Raw genomic sequence first — 27,277 nt, 5'->3', positions numbered from 1 at the left:
TGTGTAAGGTACCCTCCCCAGCTGCCTTCCTAAGAAGGTAAACTGTGTCGTGGAAGGGGATAGATAGGGAGACGCCATGGTGGGGGGCCTGGGACAGAGATGGATTGCTCTACAAGAGAAAAATGAAAAAGGACATAGTGGAGAATATTGGGATAGGGGTGGGTCCACGGGAAGTTTGGTGGTGGGTGAGTGGATAGTAGGAAGGGGGACATGATGGTGGCTGCACTGTGGGGTGGGTTATGAAGTTGTCTGATAAGGTGTAAGGTATGGACCCTCTTCTGGGTCTCCCTGTGAAATTTCCTGTAAACACAAGGCTTGCTACTACTTTGTGAAAAGGGCTTGCTTTTGGGGGGTTTCAAAGTTGGTCTGAAGTTAGATCCGAGGATACTCATGGGAAACCTGCCGTATTCTGGGATGGACTGCAAAAGAACACTCCTTTCTTCCCATGGCTGGTATGAGATCTTATACACCTTAACTTGAGTCTATAGTCTGACATGACCAGATACTGGGTCATACTTTACAACTGACCCAAATCTTGAAGAAGTTATTTACTCTCGTTCCCTTTGACCTGTATCAACATATCAACCACTTTGGAGAAGAAAGGGAAGAATAGAGGAGAGGCTAGAAAGAGAATCCCAAGTACAGCCCTAAATCTACATCAGGTTTTCCTTTTAGCCAAAACCTATTTGGTATTCAGCAGAAATTTTGAGTCTAGTATTTGACATAATTTAATAGTGCGCATTAATGACTATAATTTTCCCCTGTAGTCAAGATACTAAGAAAACGAGGAATGTTCCATCTACATCACACAAAACAGTAACCAGGGCAGACTTGCAAACAACAGCGAAGAATGCATGTCCATGAGGGCCAACAGTTTGTCATTAACTTCAGATTTCGGCACACAGCACTCCACAATTTAGAAACTTCTTTTCTATTTGTTACATCCCTTTATCCTCACAACATTGCCATGTGGTTGATAATACTGTCCCCATTGTGCAGAGCCTGAAACTGAAGCTGGAGAGGTGAGGAGTTAGGAAATGGTTCATGTTCAGGATAAAATGCATATATATATATATATATATATATATATATATATTTTTTTTTTTTTTTTAAGTTCAGTTTTTAAAATATAATATTTGGGGTTGGAGTGGATGGAGTGGAGGGTGGGGGGCAGGCAGCAAGCCCAGCAGATTCATTCACAAGTTCTCCCATTTCCCTTCCTGTACATTCTCATTTCAGGGGAGATTTTTAGATAGTTGTAGCCCATCTCCCCTTATTTATTTTGGATGGGGAAAGGGCAGGCTCTCAACCAAAATTCTAGCTTCTCCTTTCATTGCATTGCGTTGTTTCTGGAAAGTGACTTTCCAGTGAGGGGCCACATTTCCCTGTCTTCTTTGCACGTAGGCCAAGCCAATTATGAAATCTCATGAACGGAATGGAAACAGAAGTCATGAATGAATATCACCGAGGACCCGGTATGTGAGAAGTGTGTGTGCCTTCTCCACATTTCCTCTTCGTTCCCTCTGAGGGGATGCAAAGGATTCTGAGGCCCTGGAGGACTGTGGAGACAGTGGAAAGAGCGTGGGGAGAGGAAAGCTATAGTAGACCGCTATGCAAATGAGACGTACAATTCTATTTTGTTAAGTTCCTGCGTGTGGAGGTTTATTTGTCAGAGCAGTACTTGTTACCCCAACTACACAGGTGGTCTCCCATCTTGTTCTGGAATGTGGGAGTAATTTGTACCACAAAACTGAAACAGAAAGAATGCCCTTTTTAAAAATGTGCCTAAATTGTAACATCCTTTCATCTATGAGTAGGCCCTGCATTAAGAAAATATGAATTTAAGTAATAATAATTTCACTTAGGGTGAGAATGTATTATTATCTATCACAAGATATTTCATTGTATGTAATAACTTACCCAGGAGAAGGAAAATCATAGTAAAAACAGAAACGTTTACACTGGTATTCTAAACTACACAACAGTATGTGTGTGTTAAAATGTGTGTGTTTGGGGGTGTTCAATTTTCCAAGGTACAGAACTCTGGGGCCTGGATTAGTCATTCTCATAAGTTGAACCACCAGAGTAACTTTGTCTTCTGGAAAAAAGTGTGAATTTCATGATTGAAGGCTTAAGTTTCATATGTTTGATTTTCATAAATTAGAGAGTGACAGAATAAACCTTAACAATCTGAATTTGGACTCTGACACACCAGTTAGCAAGCAAACATCAGGAGTTCTCATGGGCGCAGTAGTGCCCACCTCCCAAGAGTTTAATTTGATAAAGCACATTGTTGTGCACCTCTTTATGTGTTTGTTACTTTATGCTTTAAAAATAAATTAGAACAGGAAAATGAAAGTGCTGATGCTAGTAACAAAAATATTGGTCCCATGAATGTAATATAATTAAGGCCAAGCTAGAATTGAGCAAGTGTGATCCCTTCTCAAATGGTGTGAATCTCCATCTCAAATGGACTTTCAAATATGGCTGAATTACAAAGAAAAAGAACAAGATTAAATGCAATGTTTTAAATATATCATGCCCAAAATGCACGATGTATTTAGAGATATTGTAGTATTTTTCAGTCTCTGGCATGAAACACACAACCACCCAACCACCATAACCAAACCTGTAATACTCTGGTTTATTTTCAAATGTCTTTCATGCATGTTTTCAAGAACATATTATTTACAAAAAGTAGATGTTTCCTATGTGTTTCACTCTTTACCATGGCCTCCCAGAGGGTAAGTGCCAAATTCGTAACCAGGTCCTCGTAACTATGTAGGCATGGAGGGCCTGAATGTAGTCTTTCCTCCACTGCACATTCTGTAAACTTGCATTATATCCCCCACTCTATTGAACATTTTTTGTCCCAGATTTTAAAAAAAAAATCCACTGCTCTTGTTCAGTATGAATTTGTAATCTACGTCAAATCCTAGCATTCAGTGGCGAAGTAGAGAATAGGGGACACACAGAGGCCAGATACAATGCTGAGCACATGTCAGGCACTGTGTCAGGGATTGTGATTCCTGGAAGGTGTTCCTCTCCCATCTGTCCTAGGAGAGGAGGACAAGTAGGTAATTAGTGTACGGTGAGACTATGTCTAGCACATGAGCGTCCAGGTGCCCTGGAGACCTGGGAGGAGGATGTGAACTTGCAAAGTGCCAGTGTTCACAGATAGCAAAACTCACAGCATCCCTAAAAAGTAAAATTTGTAAGTTGAGTTTGGAGTGTCTAGTTCAGCTGATAGAGTATGTATTTATTTCCTCTTCCTTGAAGACAACAGAAAAGAGGTATAAGAGGAAATAAATCCTAGAAGAATTGGGGTAGAATGGAGAGATATCAGAGGAGGGAGAGTTGTGGGGAATTTCTGAAATGGCTAATGTGGATAGTGTGCTGATGGTGGGGGTGCACAGCTCAGAGCTGACACGGGAGAAGGCTCTGGAGAAGGCAGTAGCTCTCTTTTGCAGGAGATGGGGAAATGCCACTCCATGATTGGCAGGTACAGAGATTTTAAAAAGAATGAGCCAAAACAGAAATATTTACCTAAAGAAATGCCTGGTTAATGTCTAAGCAAGTTGTTCTCCCTGAGATGCACACATATAGCAAGGGAGTTCCCATGAAGATATGGAGTTACCTGCTTGGAAGTGGTAACTAGCCTTTCTGAGTAGAATCCTCTTGTGCCCCCTTCTAGGGGCTTGTAGAATGAAGTCAGCACAGCCTCAAATCTGCCCATCCCCATCCCTCCAGGTAAATCCTGCCAGTGGACAAGATATACCCACCTACCCAGACAGAGCTCAAAGTCCAGAAACAATACAGAAAACCCATAGTACTCTATTTATAAATAGTTTTTGGTGAAGAGAAGGGCCATATGCACCCCAATGTTCATAGCAGCATTGTCCACAATAACCAAACTGTGGAAGGAGCCAAGTTGCCCTTTAACAGAGGACTGGATTAAGAAGATGTGGTCCATATTTACAATAGAATATTACTCAGCCATCAGAAAGAATGATTAGCCAACATTTGCATCAACATGGAGGGTACTGGAGGAGATTATGCTAAGTGAAATAAGTCAAGCAGAGAAAGACAATTATATGGTTTCACTCATTTGTGGAACATAAGAAATAGCAGGGAGATCGGTAGGAGAAGGAAGGGAAGAATGAAGGGGGGGTAAACAGAAAGGGGAATGTACCACGAGAGACTATGGACTCTGAGAAACAAACTGAGGGTTTTAGAGGGGAGGGGGTGGGGGGATGGGCTAGCCCGGTGATGGGTAGTAAGGAGGGCACTATCGCATGGAGCACTGGGTGTTATACGCAAACAATGAACCATGGATCACTACATCAAAAACTAATGATGTACTGTATGGTGACTAACGTAATATAATAAAAAAAAAAAAAGTGAAGAAATAAGACAGGAAAAAAAGTTTTTGACAATTAAGAATCACTAGCTCCTCAAGGGTAAACAGCAACACAGAAGAAACCAAACGAATGGAGGTTCTAGCTAACATTGAGCACTTTTCTAAAGATTTTGCAGATATTAACTTATGTAATTTTCACACCCGCTTTTTGGATTTTTTTTTAGATTTTATTTAAATTCAAGTTAGTTAACAATAGTGTATTATTAGTTTCAGGGTAGTATCTAGTGATGTGTCAGTTGCATATACCACCCGGTGATCATTTCATCGAGTGCCCTCCTTAATGCCCATCATCCAATTACCCCATCCCCCCACCCACCTGCCCTCCAGCAAGGCTCAGAGTGTTCCCTATAGTTAAGAGCTTCTTATGGTTTCTTCCTTCTCTGTTTTTAAGCTTATTTTATGTTTCCTTCCCTTCCTCTATGTTCATCTGCTTTGTTTCTTAAAATGCTACATATGAGTGAAATCATAGTATTTGCCTTTCTCTGACTGACTTATTTTGCTTAGCACAATACACTTCAGTTCCATTCACATCGATGCAAATGGTAAGATTTCATTCTTTTTTAGGGCTGAATAGTATTTCATTGTATACAAACATCATACATATACGTACATATACACCACATCTTCTTTATCCATTCATCAGCTGATAGACGTTTGGGCCCTTTCCACATTTCGGCTTTGTGGACATTGCTGCTATAAATATTGGGTTCATGTACCCTTTCGAATCACTATTTCTGTGTCCTTTGGATAAGTACCTAATAGTGCTATTGCTAGGTCTAGGGTAGTTCTGTTTTTAATTTTTTGTAAATGACATATCATTAACTTTTTGTGGAACCTCCATACTGTTCTCCAGAGTGGCTGCACCAGTTTGCATTCCCACCAACAGTGTAAGAGGGTTCCCTTTTTCCACATCCTCACCAACATCCGTTGTTTCCTGAGTGATTAATTTTAGCCATTCAGACCGGTGTGGGATGGTATGTCATCGTGATTTTGATTTGTATTTCCCTGATGCCAAGTGATGTTCAGCATTTTTTCCTGTGTCTATTGGCCATTTGTATGTCTTCCTTGGAGAAATGTCTGTTTATGGCCTCTGCACATTTCTTGGCTGGATTTTTTGTTTTTTGGGTTTTGAGTTTGAAAAGTTGTTTATAGATTTTGGATACAGCCCTTTATCTGATATGTCATTTGCAAATATCTTNTGGAACCTCCATACTGTTCTCCAGAGTGGCTGCACCAGTTTGCATTCCCACCAACAGTGTAAGAGGGTTCCCCTTTTTCCACATCCTCACCAATGTCCATTGTTTCCTGAGTGATTAATTTTAGCCATTCAGACCGGTGTGGGATGGTATGTCATCGTGATTTTGATTTGTATTTCCCTGATGCCAAGTGATGTTCAGCATTTTTTCCTGTGTCTATTGGCCATTTGTATGTCTTCCTTGGAGAAATGTCTGTTTATGGGTCCTCTGCACATTTCTTGGCTGGATTTTTTGTTTTTTGGGTTTTGAGTTTGAAAAGTTGTTTATAGATTTTGGATATAGCCCTTTATCTGATATGTCATTTGCAAATATCTCCTCCCATTCTGCAGGTTGCCTTTCAGGCTGGTTGGTTGTTTCCACACTTGATCTTAGCCAAAAGGCCAAGAAGCGATGGTTGGTTGTTTCCTTTGCTGTGCAGAAGCTTCTTATCTTGATGAAGTCCCAATAGTTCATTGTTGTTTTTGCTTCCGTCACCTCTGGAGATGAGTCTAGTAAAAAGTTGCTGCCCATAAGGTCAAAGAGGTTCCTGCCTGTGTCCTTTAGGATTTTGATGGATTGCTATCTCACATTTAGGTCTTGCATCCATTTTGAATTTATTTTTGTATGTGGTATAAGAAAGTGGCCCAGTTTTATTNCCAAAAGGCCAAGAAGCGATGGTTGGTTGTTTCCTTTGCTGTGCAGAAGCTTCTTATCTTGATGAAGTCCCAATAGTTCATTGTTGTTTTTGCTTCCGTCACCTCTGGAGATGAGTCTAGTAAAAAGTTGCTGCCCATAAGGTCAAAGAGGTTCCTGCCTGTGTCCTTTAGGATTTTGATGGATTGCTATCTCACATTTAGGTCTTGCATCCATTTTGAATTTATTTTTGTATATGGTGTAAGAAAGTGGCCCAGTTTTATTTTTCTGCATATGGCTGTCCAGTTTTTCCAGCACCATTTGTTGAGGAGACTGTCTTTTTTCCATTGGATATTCTCTGCTGCTTTGTCGAAGATTAGTTGACCATAGAGTTGAGGCTCCACTTTTGGGTTCTCTATGCTGTTCCATTGATCCGTGTGTCTGTTTTTTGTTCCAGTACTGTACTGTCTTGATGATTACAGCTTGTAATACACCTTGAAGTCCACAATTATGATACCTCCAGCTTTGATTTTTTCAACATTCCTTTGGCTATTCAGAGACATTTTAACAATATTTGTTCTTCCAATCCAAGGGCATGGAATGTTTTCCATTTCTTTGTGTCTTTCTCAATTTCTTTCATAAGTGTTCTATAGTTTTCAGAATACAGATCTTTTGCCTCTTTTTTAGTTTTATTCCTGAGTATCTTACGGTTTTTGATGCAATTGTAAATGGAATCCATTCCTTGATTTCTCTTTCTGCTGCTTCATTATTGGTGTATAGAAATTCCACAGACTTCTGTGAATTGATTTTATATCCTGCAATTTTGCTGAATTCCTGTATCAGCTCTAGCAGTTTTTTGGTGGAATCTTTTGGGTTTTCTGCATAGAGTATCATGTCATTTGGGAAGAGTGAAACTTCGGCTTCTTCCTTGCCAATCTGGATGCCTTTATTTCTTTTTGTTGCCTGATTGCTGAGGCTAGGACTTCTAGTACTATGTTGGACAAACAGTGATGAGGCTGGACATCCCTGTCGTGTTCCTGATCTTAGGGGAAAAGCTCAGTTTTTCCCCATCGAGGATGATAATAGCTGCATGTGTTTCATATATGGCCTTTATGATGTTGAGGTATATTCCTTGTATCCCTACTTTTTTGAGGGTTTTTATCAAAAAAGGAGAGGGTGTATTTTGTCAGATGCTTTTTCTGCATCTATTGAGAGGACCCTATGGTTCTTATCCTTTCTTGTACTAATGTGATGTATCACATTTATTGATTTGCAAATGTTGAACCACACTTGCAGCCCAGGAATTCATCCTACTTAGTGGTGCTGAATAATCCTTTTAATGTAGTGTTGGATGCAATTAGCTAGTATATTGTTGAGAATTTTTGCATCCATGTTCATCAGGGATATCGACTGGTCTGTAGTTCTCCTTTTTAGTGGGGTCTTTGTCTGGTTTTGGGATCAAGGTAATGCTGGCTTCATAGAATGAGTTTGGAAGTTTTCCTTCCATTTCTATTTTTTGGAAAAGCTTCAGAAGAATAGGTATTAATTCTTCCTTAAATGTTTGGTAGACTTCCTCTGGGAAGCCATCCAGCCCTGGATTCTTGTTTGTCGGGGGATTTTTGATTACCGACCCAACTTCTTTACTAGTTATGGGTCTGTTCAGGTTTTCTATTTCTTTCTGTTTCAATTTTGGTAGTTTGTATTTTCTAGCAAATTATCCATTTCCTCCAGATTGCCTAATTTGTTGGAATACAATTGCTCATAGTATCCTCTTATTATTGTTTGTGGTTGGCAGTGTTGGTTGTGATCTGTCTTCTTTCGCTCATGATTTTGTGTCCTTTCTCTTTTCTTTTTGGTAAGTCTGGTTAGGGTTTTATCAATCTTGTTAATTCTTTCAAAGAACTAGCTCCTAGTTTTGTTGATCTGTTCTACTGTTTTTCTTTTTTAATTTCTTTATCATTGATTTCTGTTCTAATCTATATTATTTCTCTTCTGCTGCTGGATTTAGTCTTTGTTTGCTGTTCTTTTTCCAGCTCCTTTAGGTGTAAGGTTAGGTTGTATATTTGAGAATTTTCTTGCTTCTTGAGGAAGACCTGTATTGCAGTACACTTCCTTTTAGCCTTTGCTGCCTCCCACAGGTTCTGAACTGCTGTGTTTTCATTTTCATTTGTTTCCATGTCTTTTTTAAATTCTTCTTTAATTCCCTGGTTGACCCACTTATTCCTCAGTAGGATGTTCTTTAACTCCATGTATTTGTGATCCTTCCAAATTTTTTCTTGTGGTTGACTTCAAGTTTCATAGCATTGTGGTCTGAAAGTATGCATGGTATTATCTCAATCTTTTTGTACCAATTGAGGCCTGATTTGTGGCCCAGTGTGTGAACTATCTGGAGAATTATCCATGTGCACTCAAAACGAATGTGTATTCTGCTGCTTTAGGATGAAATGCTTTGCATGTATCTGTGAAGTCCATCTGGTCCAGTNTTTGCTGTTCTTTTTCCAGCTCCTTTAGGTGTAAGGTTAGGTTGTATATTTGAGAATTTTCTTGCTTCTTGAGGAAGACCTGTATTGCAATACACTTCCTTTTAGCCTTTGCTGCCTCCCACAGGTTCTGAACTTCTGTGTTTTCATTTTCATTTGATTCCATGTCTTTTTTTAAATTCTTCTTTAATTCCCTGGTTGACCCACTTATTCCTCAGTAGGATGTTCTTTAACTCCATGTATTTGTGATCCTTCCAAATTTTTTCTTGTGGTTGACTTCAAGTTTCATAGCATTGTGGTCTGAAAGTATGCATGGTATTATCTCAATCTTTTTGTACCAATTGAGGCCTGATTTGTGGCCCAGTGTGTGAACTATCTGGAGAATTATCCATGTGCACTCAAAACGAATGTGTATTCTGCTGCTTTAGGATGAAATGCTTTGCATGTATCTGTGAAGTCCATCTGGTCCAGTGAGTCATGCAAAGCCCTGTTTCCTTGTTGATCTTTTGCTTATATGATCTGTCCGTTGCTGTGAGTGGGGTGTTAAAGTCTCCCTACTATTATTGTATTAGTATCGATGAGTTTCTTTAAGTTTGTTATTAATTGGTTTGCATATTTGGCTACTCCCAAGTTAGGGGTATAAATATCTACAATTGTCAGATCTTGTTGGATGGACCCCATTATTATGATATAGAGTCCTTCATCTCTTATTTACAGTCTTTGTTTTAAAATCTAGTTCATCTGATATAAGTATGGCTACTTCAGCTTTCTTTTGATGTCCATTAGCTTGATAAATGGTCCCCCCACCCCTCTCCACTTTCAATCTGGAGGTGTCTTTGGGTCTAAAATGAGTCTCTTGTAAGCAGGATACTGATGAGTCTTGTTTTTTTAATCTATCCTGAAACCTTGTGTCTTTTGATTGGAGCATTTAGTCCATTTACATTCAGAGTAATTATTGAAAGATATGAATTAAGTGCCATTGTATTACCTGTAAAGTTGCTGTTCCTGTAGATTGTCTCTGTTGGGCTCTCTTTCCTGCCCCTTTAATGTCTCTTGCAGGGCTGGTTTTGCATTCACGAACTCCTTTAGGTTTTGTTTGTCTTGGAAACTAAACTCTCCTTCTATTCTGAATGATAGTTTTGCCGGGTACAGTATTCTTGGCTGCATATTTTTCCCACTTACCACGTTGTGTATATCCTGCCACTCTTTCTGGCCTGCCAGGTCTCTGTGGACAGGACTGCTGCTAACTTTATGTGTCTACCCTTATAAGTTAAGGACCTTTTTTTTCCCTAGCTGCTTTCAGAATTCTCTCTTTATCTTAGTATTTTGCAAATTTCACTATACTATGTCTTGGTGTTGACCTGTTTTTGTTGATTTTGAGGTGAGTTCTCTGTGCCTCTTGGACTTGAATGCCTATTTCCTTCGCCAGATTAGGGAAGTCCTCAGCTACAATTTGTTCAAATAAACCTTCTGCCCCTCTTCTTCCAGGAGTTCTATGATATGCATGTTATTTTGCTTTATGGAATCACTGAGTTCCCTACGTCCACTTTCATGATCTAATAGTTTTCTTTCCAGCTTCCTTATTTTCCATCATTTTATCATCTACATCACCTGTCTTCTCTGCCTTTTCATTGTGATTATATCCAAACTGGTTTGCATTTCAGTTATAACATTTTTTTAAAAATTTCAGCCTGACTAATTTTTAGGTCTTTTATCTCTGCAGCAAGGGTTTCTCTGCTATCTTCTATGTTTTCTCCAAGTCCAGCTAGTAGTCTTATGACTGTTGATTTAAATTCTTTTTCAGATATATTGTTTGTATCTGTTTTCAGCAAGTGTCTGGCTGTGATGTCTTCCTGACATTTCTTTTGAGGAGAATTCTTCTTCTTGTCATTTTGGCTGTTTCTATCTCCTGCGTGTTATGAAAGCTTGTTATGTTTCCTGCACCTCAGGGTAATGCGATGTTAGAAATAGGTCATACGCTGTCCAGGGCCTGGCACTTCAGTTTCTGGTTTAGGCTGTGTGCACTTTGCTTTTGCATTTTGGCTGCTTTTTCCCACTGGTCAGTCCTCTGTAGAGTTCCTTCTTGCTTGCAGTGGGGAGTGCTTTGATTTGTTTGTTGAAAAAGTCTGGGAAAAAAAGGAATAAAAAAAAGAAAGAGGGAGAGAAAAGGGAAAGTAACAAGAAAACAAGCAAAAAACCCAGACAATTGAAAAACAAAAGAAAAAAAAAACTTAGAAGACTGATTCCAAACAAAAAGAAAGGAAAGAAATAAAGAAAAAAAAGAAAAAAAGAAGAAAAGAGGCCTGATCAAAGAAAGAGAGAGAGAGAAGGTAATGAAAAAGCTAACTAATAAACAACAACAACAACAAAAAATTATAAGCCTGATTCCAAAGGAAAAAGAAGAAAAAAAAATTCAGCCTGGTCCTAATTGAACTGAAGGGGCCACTTCGAAGCACTGTATGATCAGTAGATTTGGCGCATGTGGCATGCTGCTTGCTTTGCTCTTCTGGGGGAGAGACCCACGCCACTGGCTCAGTCACTCTTGCCCCAGTAAAAAATGCACTTGCCAAGCACAAGGGGGCAGGGTTCATGTAAATGGCTCCCACCTCCACTGGGGGCCACTGTGTTGCTCTCTGATGACCAGCCATGTTGGTTGCAGGGGTAAAATGGTGACACCCCACTCTCTAGATCCCAGATGGGGGGGTCTCATGTTCAGGAAGCCCTCACAGAAAGGTGAGGGCTGTCAGTGTGCCTGAAACCCAGCTCTCCTGTGTTTTATTTCTCATGTGGCTGGGATTCAAAACTCCAAATGTTAAAATAGTTGGCCCACTCAGATCCGCTCCCTCCTCCAGGTTCGAGGCTCCCTGGGGTCTGCATAGTGCCTGTTGTCGCAGAAAAACAGTCCCATATCTGTGTGGTGTCTGGATTCTGTGCTGTCCAGCTTCTGTGCGCACCATTGTTCATTGCTGCTGAAAGACTGTTTGCTGGCACCTGTAGTCTTTTGTCCTTGGAGAGGCCATACACCCTCTTCCAAATGTACTCCAGGAAGGGGAACGATCTCTCCCAGTGCGACCCCAGAGATCCCTACACCACTTTTTGTGCATTGCCGGGCCAGAGCCCTCCTTTTCTCCAGGAGCGCAGGCGACAGCAACTCCAGTGAAAGCTGAGCATTTTCAAGTTCTCTGAGCTTGAGTTTCACTCACAGCTTGCAAAAAACCTGAACCATTCAGGTCCCCCAGCTCCCCAGTTTGTGGTCCAAGGAGTTTTCTTCTGCGAACTGACACCGCTCTCAACCCCTCTGTTCCACTCTTCCTCTCTCCCTTTTATCTCCCCACAGATGGTGTTCCCTCCCCTACACAGCATGGCAAGTTTTCTCCCCGCCAATCACTTACATGTACTTTGCACCTACCACACTGTCTCCCTCCAACTGTGAAACCCCTTCTTTCAATCCTCAAATCAATTTCCTGAGGGTTCCAAGTGATCTGACCTCAATACAGCTGTTTGAAGGATGGGGAAAGCCCAGGGTTTCTCTACGTCTCTGCCACCTTAACTCCTCGAGGTGGTTTTTTACGAGAGGAAACCAAGGTACAAAGGCCAGGTGCCTTGCCCCAGGTAAAAAAAAACGAGTAAATGCCATAACTCACACCCAGATTCTTAACCACTATAGTTTCCCCTCTCATGATCGATGAAACATGGTGACTTTGGAGGGACAGAGCAAATGGAAGGGAAGTAAATTTAGATCTAATGTGTTCTTGGGGCACCCGGGCAGCTGAGTCAGTTAAGCATGTGACTCTTGATTTCGGCTCAGGTCATGATCTCAGACTTGTGAGATCAACCCCCATGTGGGGCACTGCACTGGGTGTGGAGCCTGCTTAAGATTCTCTCTCCCTCTGCCCCTCTCTACCCCAACCTCCCCCCCCCCAGCTCATGTGCACAGGTGCTCTCTCTCCAAAAAAGAAAAAAAAATAATGTGTTCTCACTACACAAGTAAATAAATAAATAAATAAACAAACAAATAATAACTATATGAGTTGATGGATGTGCAAATTAACTAGATTTGGCGATCATCTCCCTCATGTACATATGTAAACCGTCACACTGTACACCTTAAATATGCACAGTATTTATTTGTCTACCGTATCTTAATACAGCTGACAAAATAAAAGGACTTCAAATAATTTCCTCAGAGATATTCAAGAAGATGTTATATCTATGTAAAAAAAAAAAAGAGAGAGAGAGAGAGAGAGCACGTTGCTGTATAAAAGAAATTATATGAAAACAAAAACAAATCATTGAGAGCTAAAAATATGATGGCCAAAATAAAAATGTAATTAAAAGTCTAAAAAGTCAACAAATGTCCCAAAATATAAAGCAGAGAGCAAAGAAGTAGAAAAGAGAAAGAAAGCTCAAGGAGCCTAAAAATATAATCAATCCATCTAGAGGGCAACAACCATCAATAAATGTTCTAGAAAGAGAGAATAGAAGTGGCTGGAGAAGATATATAAGAGAAAAAAGGAGATCATTTCATAAGACTGAAGGATATCTGGAGTTTTCAGATTTAAAGTGTCCTCTGATTTCTTGGTAACATGAATACAAAATGACCTACACAAAAACTTCCCCATGAAATTTTAAAACACCAAGTGTCAAGAGAAGTTATCAAAACTTCCAGAAATGAGCCAAAAAATTCAGATTGGCACATAAATCTTTCATTGGCACTACGAGGCATAAGAAGACAGAGGCATGATGCCCTGTGCCCCCCAGAGGCCAACCTCTATGGGCTACTTTGCCCTCTGGCTTTTAGTTGGGTTTTAACAATGAGAGGCACCAGCAGGAGACTGAAGAGGAGAAGGAGAATGGAGTCAAGATATTTATCCCCACAGCATGCTCCCTGCCAGATAATTTCCTATTGGCTCTGTCTCTCTATCAAGACCACAGCTCCTGTCAGGAAGCCTCTCCATTCATCTCCTCTCTTAGGGCCTGAGGTGGACATGGCTCCCTGCTCTTGCCTGCCCTGAAGTACTCCACTATCCCTTTAAATCTTGCCCACATCTTGCAATAATCTTTTTACCCAATTTTCCCCAACTGCATCATTTGGGTGCTCGGTATTGTATAGAGGATTTCAAAAGATAACAACTGCCACAACATCTTAGCATCTTCCTCGTCCATCAGTTAGAGATACCATTCAAAGCTTTTCCTTCAACTTCCAGGCCTCTTTTGTACCAGTGATGTCACTGCCAGGCAAGTCTATATTAGTTAAACATACATGGCAGTGTTATTAACCCAAGACTTTGATTAGTACCTTGGAGCATGTCTGATTAATTTTGTTTCCTTTGAATAATCAACCTCATTGTGATAAGGACTCAAATTTATTACAATACATCTTATCTCCATGAAAATAAAAAAAAAATCCAATCACAGAATTAAAACTTCAGAAATATACCTCAAGTATGGGAAAAGATAAAGCCGGTGGTCCTGCCTAGTCCATAACTGGACTAGGAGGGAAGAGAAATCGTGTTTAAATCCTTGGTTTCAAGAGAGAATACAAAGGAAGAGGCAGGCAGGAAGATAGTTGCAGTTTTCTCTGTAATAGAAGGAAATCACGCACCATATATTACACTATATATGTGTTCATTTCCATTTTTTAAAGTAAGTGGTAACATACTATGCATGTTACTGGTTTCATTCTAAATCTCTTAAATATAAACTGGAGATCAGTCCATATACTGTATAAAGATATCTCTCATTTTGCCTTTTTTATATACACGTGGCTTCTCAGCATAAGCACAAAGTCAATAAAGGAAATTTCTCTTTATAGATACATTCAAGCTAATGAACGAAGGAGGCGTGATGGATTAGAATACCCATCTGTAGCCTCCTATAAGGAGAAGATCTTGCCATGACCATCCATGGCTGCTAACATCCCGTGAAGGGAGACAATAAGGTATTATGGGCCTCCTGGCAACACCATCTCAGAAACAGTCTTGCCAAAAGACATCAAACCTGAACCTGACCAAGCATCTAGATTTAATTACCAATATACAGAAAATGCAGGGAACGAGTGAGCATGTTAAATGACACCGTAGGGGTATAATCACAAAATCCAGATTGTTGGAAGCTCTCCAGGACAACATATCCAGTTTCTCCAGTGAAAAACAGCATCACTAATAATATCAACAACCAACGGGAAAAAAATTGCAAGAAATGAAAAACACAGAGAGAGGGAGAAGGTAAATTAAAGGAAATATAGAAGATCCCAGCCGATCACAATGCAGTTTTGGATCCATATTCAAGCTGTTTAAATATTGATTGATTGGTTGATCGATTGATCTATTTACTGAAAAAGAACAGAGGCCTTTCTTTGGGGTCTCAGAATTGCAATTCGGGCAGCACAGATTCCAGGAGCAACCAAAAAAAATGTGTCACCTGGGTGAGGAAAGCAAGCGGTTTTTATGAGAAAAGGGTTGGGAGGCAGTTACATGACTTGAAGAAAAGAGAATGACATCGTCAACTGGTACTACCAGGCTGAACAGCTTTCGGTTACACTTTGAGGGACTGATTTGCTGTTGCTAACGAACAAAGCTACTCCTGATACGCAGTAATTCCTCTGTCTTAGGACAGTGCACACCGACAGCGCGAGGGGCCAGATGCCGGTCCCCCCCGATGACTCTAGGAACAACTCTTTCTAAAACATCTGCTGTTTCTGGCCGAGTTCAAAGGTCGTTTTCAAGAGTTCATTAGCTACTTGTTTGAAAAAGAAAAATGGAGCTTGTTGTCTAGCAATTTTACACGGTTCTCTTGGGGGNAAGAGTTCATTAGCTACTTGTTTGAAAAAGAAAAATGGAGCTTGTTGTCTAGCAATTTTACACGGTTCTCTTGGGGGGAAAGGAAAGCGACCAGACAAGAAAAGCATCTCCACTACCGAAGAGAATTAAAATAGTGCCACGTGACAGTACTGAGGGCCAGCGTGAGACAAGGCAGGCAGGGGACGCCTGCCTCGCTGGAAGTGACACTGAGGCTAAGCCCTGAACGGGAAACACTCTTTGCTCCAGGGAGTGGCATGCACTTGGAGTGACTTTCTACCCAGCTCCAGGTTCTGAGTCCCTCAGAGGGGTAGCCTTCGGAAAGCCTCCCGGCCCTGCCCTCTTAGCCTTCCGGTCCCCACCTTTCCTCTTTAAACATTTAAAGCATTTGTATGACAATTGAGGAAATAGAAATGCTGACTTGATGTTTGATGTGATTAAGGAATTATTGTTGATATTTTTAGGGGTGAAAGTTGTAGTGTGGTTATAATTACATTTTAAAAGTCTTTTATTTTATAGATACAGACTGAAATATTCATAGAATGATAGAAATCTGAGAGATGTTTCAAAATAATGTGGGACAGGGTATGGGAAATAGGTTGGAATAGAAATGAAATTAGAGTACCCATTGATCAGTAATTGTTGAAGCTGGGTAATTGGTACATGAGAGGTTAATTATACTAATCTCTTTATTTGTGTATATGTTTGAAATCTGCACTAAACTTTTTAGAATAAAAATTAAACAATCCAATATACCCCATCTGGCCTCTGTTGAACAGCATCGCATGTACTTTGGGAAGCTGGCAGTCCCTAGAATGTACTGTACAGCATAGAAATGACCTGGTACGTCTCCTTCCCCCCAGAGCCCTGGACCCATTCGTGGGCCTCATCATCCTCTTCTCATTGGGACGGTATTGGGCATAGAACCCTCAGTATGCAAGAAATCCTTCCTCAAAAGCAGAGGGGGATACATTATGCCCCATCTATTATTTATCCTAAATAATAAAAATTTCCAGTTAATGTGAAATTATATCTAATTGACAAGGACTGTATAAAATCATACATTTCTGTACAGTCCTCCTAGCCACTTACCTCTTCAAAACTTTCAAATATGACCATAGATTAAGACATTCCCTTGGGGGTTTGTTGTAAAGGGGTTTTTCCTAAATAAGGAATGCAAGCACCAAGGGACAGCCCACCTAATTGGAGACAAAAAAGATAAATGTATCAATTTTCCCCATCATTTAAAAAACAAAAACCAAACCAAAACTCTGCATACCCATGGGCATCACACAAGGGGATGTACACAGCTCCCAACTTTCTTGGGTTCAGACGGAAGTCAGGATTTAGAGAAAGAAACAGGGAGAGTTAGACCTTCCTGGCTCTTCTGATGCTCACAGAATCATCATTTGAATCAACTGCTGAGGCTTCTTTGAACAGAGGGATGGAATGAGGATATGGCAAGTTTGCCATAAAGGCCCAGAAGTCTTTTTTTTTTTTTAAGATTCTATTTGTTCATTTGAGAAGGTGAGAGAGAGATAGAGAGATCATAAGCAAGGTCGGGGGGGGCAGAGGGAGAAGCATTCTCCCTTCAGAGCAGAGAGCTTGACGCAAGACTAGATCCCAGGACCCTGGGATCTCAACCAGAGCTGAAGGCAGACGCTTAACCAACTGAGCCACCCAGGTGCCCCCAGAAGTTTTAAGGAAAAGAACAGAGTGCTCTTTGCAAAACAGACTGAGCTGGGTGCCTGGAGCCCTGATGGGCAGGGAACACAGAGAACAACACCAATCTGAAACTTCAGACAATGGCACTGCTCTTTGTAGATGCAGATATGATGCCCCCCGTAAACATTTGTACCCCAAGTCAATTGGCTGGGGCTATTGATTCACCCAGAGGCATCTCTGTCTCCTAGTCCAGGCACTAATGATTATAACCCTACCCCATAAGGACTCTCATTGCCATCCAACAGCCAAGGAGATAATACTGTTTACATATTTGGTTTCATCCCTTGTGTGACTCTAGAACCACCACGACCAGTTTTCCATTCTTTCTGTGCAGACCAGTTTTACACCATTAGATCAGAGGCAGACGACAACTTTGACAACTGCTTCTTTGATCTCTGACCCTGGAATTAGGGGCCCTTAAGAAATCTGTGCACTCCGAAACCTGACGAAGGGTTAAAAGCTCTTAACTGACCCTTGATCTTGGGGTCCCAGAATTCCCACTGTGTTCCCACAACTTGGAGCCTATTCCTGCCACCCCTTTCAGGGAAAATAAATGGGAATGAATAGTGGGCAGACCCGTTTCCCAAAACCCTGGGCAGCTATAATGAGCAGAGTGGTTTCATGCTGGGGAGTCCTGGATAAACTAGACTTAATCCTCAATCACTTTCTTTACTGATAATTGGGCCCAACAGGACCATTCCAAATCATTCCGTCCATTCAGTTATCCTACAGTTCCATCCACAGGGTCAGTTTAGGGCATAATTAAGCCAATTACTTTCTGAAAGACCATCATGACAACCATTACAGAAAATGATAGCAGGCCCCACTCATGCTGTGGGAATTATTAGCTTGTCAGCCTCAAGGCTCATGGAGACAAAGGATCAAAAGAATAGAAGAATTCAGTTTTTCACCAATTCATTCATTCATTTATTTTTTTTTAACCATGTGTAAAGTCCATTATGAGCCAGAGAGTAGACGCTGAAGACATCGTGGAGAACAATCTTATCCCCGCCTTCATGGGGCTTACAGCTTAGTGGAAGGCGCAGAAGTCGGTTAAACACTTACATGGCAGATCCACTGCACGGATGGAGCAATGAGTGACGATGTGCCAGAGAGACCTGTTTCATACTGTGGGGCCCAGAAGGTCTTTTCAAAGCTCAGACTAGCAGGGTGAATAGCAGTTAGCTGGCAAAGAGGGACAGACGTGTCTTTCAAGTGGGCCTTTATACACACTGTTTTTTGGGGGAGCTGAAAAGAGGACAGTGTGGCCAGAGACCATGAGGTGACAAGGAGATAAGGACCATGACCTGAGAAAAGATCTGAAAGTGGCTGGGCCAGAGGTCAGGGACAGATGAGAAGAGGAATGTGGTGTAGCAGACAGAACATGGAAGCTGACATCACGTGCCTAAATTCTGGAACCACCGGCTACCCTGTGTTCTTCTCTCGTGTGGATTCATCATGGGGCTGCAGGGCCTGGGGTGAGGGGTTAAGGGACACAGTGTACCCTGGTCAGGTATGGTCCCTGCCCTGCAGCAAAAAGTTGTGGAACTAGGGGAGGGCCATGAAGGTGAGGAAGAAATGCAACAAAGACTTTGAGACCAAAGCTCCTGGGATGTTTCTCAGCCAAACTCTGGACGCCAAATGGGTTTTTATACCACATGCCAACTGCCCTGGAGCCAGTCTATGAGCTGCTCAGATCCACTCAGCAATTCCAGCCTCCTGACTTCGGCCACCTGCCAAGGCTCCATTGCCACCGAGGTAAAGCTCCAACTTCCACTGCCTGCCACGTCATCCCCTAACATCCGGATGGGCTCAGCTTCCCCTGGGGAGTGTCCTGGGCTGTGCCTGGGCCCACCACTTGGGCTGTGATGAAACCTGTGGTTCTAGTGCCCTAGTTCAGCCCGCTGGATTCACAGAGGCTCCGATTTCTTCAGTGGCTGCCTGGGGGCAGGGAGGTCAATTATTACAACCCGGAGGTGAGGAGGCACTGAAGACCCACAAAGTGGACTTTGACCATTGAGAGGCAGGAAACGGACATAAGTCAGAAGATAAACTCCTTGAGCTCTTCCCCTGAGATGCACTGTCTGGACATGGTGTTTTCATACGTTCTCCCTGAAGCATCCCATGTGACTGAGCAACCAGCTGGAGCTCTTGAGAAACGAGTCAGCCTGGTAACGTATCACCTGAGTTTGCTTTCTCCCCTTCCTTGCTCCACTTCCTATACCCTCGCTTAGCTTGCTGGAATTGAACCTCCTAATAAAGCATTCGCATGCCGGCTTTGCTGGGTGTTCTCTTCCTTGGGTTGAGACGCTGACTCTTAGCTGCCGAGGCAGTGTGTTAAGAGGAATCTGAGCTAAGCCTGGACCTAATGAACAAGAGTTCTGTGATCAGTAAGCGAGGTCTACCACAGGTGAAAGAAGAGGTGAGCAGCGTCTGTCAGCCCGGAACTAGCTCCTTCTATGGTTAATATCTGCTTAATATCAGCAGTCCCTAAACACACTTGGGAACACAGATGAGGTACAATCCAACTTGCCTCCAAACTGGAAAAGTGAAATAGGAAAGAAACATGTGATCCTGGGAATATCGTAGCTAAGAGCAAATTCCGCAATCCCTCCACGGCACTCAGCATGCACTATGGTAGAGGCTGGAAAACAAACCACGGAAAAATGGACAATGATAGTGTACTTGGTTACTGTGCGCCAGGCCCAGCAGTGAGATCTCACGTACTCCATCTCACGTACTCATCGTCTCAGTACTATAAGGCATACATTCGTAAAACCTCATAGTACAGACCCAGAGAGGTTGAGCAACTAGTCTAAGGTGACCCAGCTAAGAAGTGGCACAGAGGTAGGCTTTAGGCCCAGGTAGTCTGGTTCTAGGGTCCATGCCCCTAACTGGAGCCCTGGGCTGTTCAAGAGAGCTCTCTGCTAGCAGAGAGGGCTTGACTCCCAAGCAGAGACAAGCATCACTGAGATGATAGCTCTATTCCCAGAGCCTAATTAACAAGGAAGGAGATGAGCCCTTTTTGTAGCTTGTCCCTTACATGACTCAGGATCAGAACCCAGAGTCAGAGAGAGACAGATACCGACAAGGTGGGAAACAAGCTATAGGAGTGGTTGGGGACTGTTCTTATATTAGAAATTAAAGAATGATTATCTCCAATAGGCATTAGAAATGCTCCTCTACTCTCTCTACGTCACACACTGTGGGATACTCGGAGACATCACTGCAGCACTTTATTACCCATTTCCAAAGCTCAGTAGCTGTGATTGCCACAGACCTGCAACGGCCTTAGCAAAGAAGAAGAATCTGGGTTTTGATGGAGGATGATATGTCCTCTATCTTACAGAGGTTACTCTCTAAGGAGTAACCCTTTCAGAGAAATATTCTCTACACATACAGGGCCAGAATTAGTATCTCAATGCTAATTCAGAGAGAGGGAAGGCTAGTATCTTACTACGTGGACATGAGCAGTTCTATCAGAACCATCCACATGCAGAGACCAATGTGGAACTCTCCACCACATGGTCAACTTGCCAGGTTGAAGACAGACAGCCTCTAAGAAGGGAGGGACTTTAACGAGTTAATTTCTCCCCTCCATTGTTGCTTATTAACGTGGGAGTCTGATTAGAAATTAGATTCTCTGTGAGAGTTTCAACTTATAATTTAAGAACTTTTGCTGTACAACCATTGCAAAACAATTACATAAAGATTAATTAGCAAATTCCCGAAACAGTAGTAAACAGCAAAGTAGTTTAATTAAAACCATTATCTCTAAAATCTGAACGTTAATAACAGTTGTAGCCCAGGGAGGAATAAGAGACACGCCAACAGAGGGTGAGGGAGAGAGCAGAATGTCCTTTGACACCAGTACTCAGCCTGCCCACACCTGCACATCTGTGGTCCTGCTTCATTACTCCTGAGAACTCTCTGGCCGCTGAATCGCGCAAGGTCCGAAGTTTCTCCTCTGGGCTTCTGTGGCTGTGGCCTCGAGATCTCCTGCAGACAAACCTGTTACAATCAGCCTGCCTCCAGTCAGAGGCCTTTAATCTGCAAAAGAGAGAGAGAGGCAGCAGGTGGTACAAATAATAAGAGTTTCTAGAGGGGAATTCACAAAATTTGGAATTGTCAAAAAACATCTGGAACAGTGACTCTTGTCTTTCAGAAGACACTGATAAATTGTACCCCAACCCAGACCCCTCATCACAGACTCTGAATGAAGGGTTTGGCAAAGGAAACCGATCTGAATGAAAGTTATCAACAGCACCCTTTAGCGAGCACACACGGAGCCCCTTTCATTTCCTTTATGATCTTATGTTGTCACAAGAACCTCACAAAGCCACATTAGCTTTGTTTTTGGGTTTTTTTTTTTAGGTTAACTTTTTATTTTAATTCCAGTACAGTGAACAGTGTTCTATCAGTTTCAGGTATACAATACAGCAATTCAACAACTCCACGTTACCTTTATTCCTGAGCAGAGCGGCCTGCTTTGCCTAGAACATGGGGAGCCTGCTCTTGCCCACTCTAGGCCCATTTATTTCCCCCCATACCACACAGATCCCCTTTGGTGGTGCAACAAGGTAAACACTTCACCCGTTTAAGGCAGAGATTGTCTCACGCTGAGAGCCCGGCATGATTTACAGCGTAGACTTGACAGTAATCAATTTCTCCAAAGTCCTCCATCAGTCGATGAGCCTAGTTCAGAGAAACCTTGCCCTCAACCGGTCCAGCCAGTGTCTGTGCAGCTCCACACAGAGCACTAGCTACTTAGACAGGGCTGGCCTGGCCTTGGAGTCCCTAAGGAGCCGTCCCTAAAGAGCAGGGCGGGGGCTGTCTCTCCGCCACCCCTTCTAGTTCTTGATGTAGCTTTGTCACGGGGAGTGGCTTAGAAGCCACTGGCTCCCTGCAACTGTTCCATCCATGTTGCCTCACCCGCACAGGCATCTGGGGACTGACGTATTTATGTGGCTTCTTCCTAACAACGCAAGGCCCTGCCCTGTACCAGCAGAGCCAGACTGTCTGCTGCAGCCTGGCCGCTTCTTCTGCGGCACTCCAGAAGTTATGCAAATCACAGCTATTAGTATCACAGCTTCTGCAGATTTCAGGAGGAAGAGGAAAAAAAAAAAAAACACTACCACAAAATCCCTGTGCTTGGTTAAAAGACCATGAATTTCTCCATTCTCCTCATTCACTCTTGTCAATATGATATTTATGCATCTGAAGCCTGTTTTTTAGTCATATGAATATCTATCAAAGAGACGTCAGTCAGTCAGCAGAAACCTCTGGAACTGCAACCATGAAAGAGAATAAGAGAAAAGCCCAACTCGAGCCAGGATGGAGGGAACAGGGAGATGGGCTGGATGGGGGACATTGTCCCAGAAGGCCTGGGCAGGGGTTTGGCTTTAGAAGACCTCGATGGGAGACACAAGACTCACTCCAATGTTGGACAGATTCGGCCCCCAATCTACTCCGAGCAGTCTCTGCTGTCCTTTGTGACTGCCCGGCTCCCCCTTTCATTCGTCAGGCTCACTAGGCAGGAAGCTTTCTGAGGGCAGGAGCTGTGTAAATCGCCCAGTTCCCCTGTAGGCCTGAGCAGTGTTCAGGCACAGAGCTGGTACCCAGGAAGGGCAGGCTGAAATCAGACACCTGTTGTGCCACCATTTCAGGGAGACAAGACAACAGTGCCATTGTCAGTCACAGTCCCTGAAGGAACAAGTACATCGACAGCAGAGGGTTTAGTGATGTGACATTTTACAAAGGTCTGAGTGGAACTCTGGCCCTAGGCCTGAAGGGACACAGTAAACAAGTGATCTCTGGTTCTCAGAAGAAGGAGTTCTGTAGGCATACTAAATACGTACATCCCTGAGTGGAGGGACCCAGTCAGCCAGAGGCCACCCCAGAGAGAGGAAGCAGGCAGTCTAAATGCTCTGAGCCCCTGCTCCCTTCTCCTGTTCTCCTTTGAGGGCTCTCAGTGAGCGGAGGGCTGGGAAGTCCGTTAATGCCATTCAGGTTGCTTCCTGAGGTAAAGAGCAAGGTAAGAGGCTCCTCTGGGCCTGCTCTGAGCAGGACCCCTTGGAACGCCTCTGCAAGGTGTGGGGAGGGCGTAGCAGACCGCCCTGCTGCCCTGGGTCACACCCTCCCCTCAGCTCACCTCCATTTGGAGTTCCGTGGTTGTGTGATCGATCCCCCAGCACTGGTGTTATCCCACTGCAGGTGTATTTTAGCTTCACTCCAGTGCTCGGTTTAATCTGTTGGGACCTCTCAGTCCACACTAAGGTGCAGCTCAGAAGTGTGGGCCTCACACCCCTGGGGACAGGCCCCAAGCAAGAGGAAATGGGAGATGGCAGACAGACACATTATCCCGCTTCCTCTCTTTCGGCTGGACCATTCTGGAAGACGTTCTGTTCACATGCTGGCAGAGATGGGCTTGAACCCTGTTGCCCATAGTAGCAAATATGACTGCCCTACCTTGTCTTCTCCTCAAACCCTTACTCTTTTTTTTTTTTTTAAAGATTTTATTTATTTATTTGACAGAGATAGAGACAGCTAGCGAGAGAGGGAACACAAGGCAGGGGGAGTGGGAGAGGAAGAAGCAGGCTCACAGCAGAGGAGCCTGATGTGGGGCTCGATCCCGTAACGCCGGGATCACGCCCTGAGCCGAAGGCAGACGCTTAACCGCTGTGCCACCCAGGCGCCCCTCAAACCCTTACTCTTAAAAAAAAAAAAAAAAAAAAAGATTTTATATATTATTTTGAGAGAGAGAGAGCACAAACAGGGGGAGTGGCAGGCAGAGGGAGAAGCAGGCTTCCCACTGGGGCTCCATCCCAGGACCCTGGGATCATGACCTGGGCCAAAGGCAGACACTTATCCAGCTGAACCCCCCGGAGCCCCTCGCACCCTCACTCTTGCTCCCTGTGTTCACCTGCCAAAGAAACAACCTGGGGCTTTGCTTTTGGAGAAATTCAACTAAGACAGATGGACAGGCCGAGAGTGCACTGGGGCAACAGATTACCACAGAAGGAAGTGTTATTTTGGAGTCTACCTCATGCCGTACACAAAAATCGATCCCTGATGGCTCAGAGACTTCGATGTAAAAGGCCAAAGCTTGACATATTTAGGACACTAAATTTATGACCTTGGAGTAGGGAAGGATTTCTTAACTAAGACACAAAAACTGCTAACCATAAAAAAAGTATAACTACGATGACATTATAATTAAGAACTTCTGTTTATCAAAAGACACTATAAAGTAGAAAGACAAGCTATCAACTTAGAGAAGATATTCGTCACACACAAAACAAGGAAAGGATTATTATTCAAAATAGCCTAAGAAAAATCAATAAGAGGGAAAAAGGCTTTAAAATATAGGTTACAGAAGAGGGTACGTAATGGGTCATAAATACATGAACAGATTCTCAGACAATTATTAATCAGACAATTGCAAATTAAGACCCAAAGTGATCATTAAAAAGGTCCATAAAACACAGAGTTGAAAGCAAAGCCCAAATGTCCGGTGGGATCCAGTCCTGGCTTCACCGTGTGCCGGCTATGAGAGCTTCCTGTGCCCACGGCCCTGGGAGCCACAGCCCCCTCACGCGTGGAATCAGGCTCCCGGTAACTCCTACCTCGTGAGGTTGCTGTGTTAAATGAAAGAAGACATGCCAAGCTCTTCGCCCAGTGAACATGCAAACTGCTTTTAAAAACATTCCCCAGACTCCTCGTAAATCACCTAAGTGATACTTAACCGGAGCTCAGCATTGCAGGCCCTTCGTCTACGGGACCCAAAGTAGTGCTCTGACGTAATGCTTGGGCGACCTGCAGGAAGGGACAGTGTCTGCAGGCAGCACATGTGTTTACCACACTGCCACCTTCGACGGAGACGGCTGGATTAACCGCGCGTAAGTCATCATGGTCAGAGACACGAATTTTGTATTTAATCCACAGTGACTCCCCGGCTGCCGTCCTGAGATAACAGCAGAAATCTGGGGAAAAGCCTAGGACTCAGGATTTTACATTTTTCTTTTCCCCATTACTTACATCCACCAAAGGAGGGTGCTGCCTGAGGCCGAGGCCATTAACCGGAGTGACGGGCAGCCCATCCTCTGGTGGGCCGGCAGTTAAGACGTCCCCAGTAGGTGGCCATGCTGCAGACAGAGCAGAGTAGCGTCCAGATGGTGGACATTAAAGTCTTCAACGTCAAGAAAACCCTGTGAAAGGGAGAGACATGAGACTGGAGTCTGGATTCCAGATCTCTCTTACGACTAGGATACTTGGGGACAGCTGCCTCGCCTTTAAATCAGGGACAGTCATCGCTAGCACAACATGGGGTTGGATTGAGGCTTCACAGAAACAGCGAACAAATATTGAGTATGTGCCCAATGCCAGACATTGTGCTGAAGAATTGATACACATTTTCTGATTCAACCCAAAGACCTTTGTGAAGGAAGTTACTAGCAACTGAAGAGTTTCAGGGTTAAGAAGTGGTAGGGCCGGTACTCAGACCCAGACTCAATGAAATGAGATCTTGAGAAAGAGCTGGATAAAAGCAGAGGATTCTTCCAAAGATAGGCCCAAGCGGGTGTACAAGGACAGACATTCCTGCAGAGACTAAAACAAAGCAGTGCTCGCTGGAGTTTTCAAGGCAGAGCCCAAGGAAACCTGGATGTGTGGGGAAGGGATCCTTGAGCCCTCCCCTATTCCTCACTAGGGACAGTAGTAGCCCTGGCTGCTAAAATACCATCATAGCCCTCGGGCAAGCAGGGATATGTCCTCCAGCTCTGCAGTCCAGAGAATGGACCATCCACGTGAGTTGCCCACATCAGTTGCTCTCTGGGGCATCTCTTCGTGGCTCGTGGACAGACACAATCTCCCTGGGTGCTCATGGAACTTCTCCTTTAGACACACAGGGAGAAAGAGAGCAAGCCCTGGGGACACTAATCCTATCAGATGGGGGCCTCACCCTTATGACCTCAGTTAACCTTAATTACTCCCATAGAGGCTCCTTCTTCAAATACAGCCACACTGGGAGTTCCTGCTTCAATATACAAATTTTGGGGCACGCAAACACCCAGTCCATAACAGCCCAGAGCATGTAGAAAGGAAAGAAAAAAATAGTTTTAAAGGAAAGGGAATCTTTCTGACCTCAGATTTCTCTGCAACATTAAATGCCTGGAGGCAATGGAGTCCTGTCTTCTGAAGAGAGAGAGAGAGAGAGAAGACAGTTATGTCTGTGCAAAATAGAAATGTAGTTGGCGGAGTGAAACAAGTTAAGTAAGACAAGCCTGTGGAAATCGAGAGAAGTAATAAAGATTAAAGCAGGAACTAACAAACTTGGAAGGAGAAACATCAACATTATTTAGTAAGTTTGAAAGTTGGCCCTTTGAAGAACCCAATAAAATATAAAACTTTAACAAATCTAATTAAGAAAAAATAGAAATAGAGAAAATTGGAAATAAGAAAAGGGGCATAACATATGCTGATAAAAGTAATTATAATTATGAGATAATATTATGCACAGTTACATGCTAATAAATTCCATCAACATGTTAAAAATGTAATATTTAGTGAAAATAATAAATTAGGAAAAATACCTCAAGAGAAAGTAAAATCCTAGAACACACCCAAAACGATGGAAAAAATAGGAAAAGTTCTGTCAACACACTGCCTTGGGAAGTACTTGGGTGTTTCACGACTTTACAGGTGAATGTTTTTTGGACTTCGTGGAACATATAACTTCCATACTACAAAATCTGCAGCAGAATACAGCGGAAAATAAAAGGTACTCAATCTATTTTATGAAGAAATTGTATTAACCAAATTTGACAAAAATAACATGAAAAATTCATTGGCCAGCATTTTCCAAAATATAGTGGTGGGAAGTCTTTTCTTAACATAATGGTAAAACAAGGAATCACAAAAAGGAAAATGGATACGTGTATTTAAGTAAAAAATGTGAAACATATCAGAAAACACCATAATGAAATT

The sequence above is a fragment of the Ailuropoda melanoleuca genome, chromosome 12 (genome assembly GCF_002007445.2).
Source record: "Ailuropoda melanoleuca isolate Jingjing chromosome 12, ASM200744v2, whole genome shotgun sequence".
In the NCBI taxonomy this organism is placed as follows: Eukaryota; Metazoa; Chordata; class Mammalia; order Carnivora; family Ursidae; genus Ailuropoda; species Ailuropoda melanoleuca.
This window is presented reverse-complemented; position numbering follows the sequence as displayed.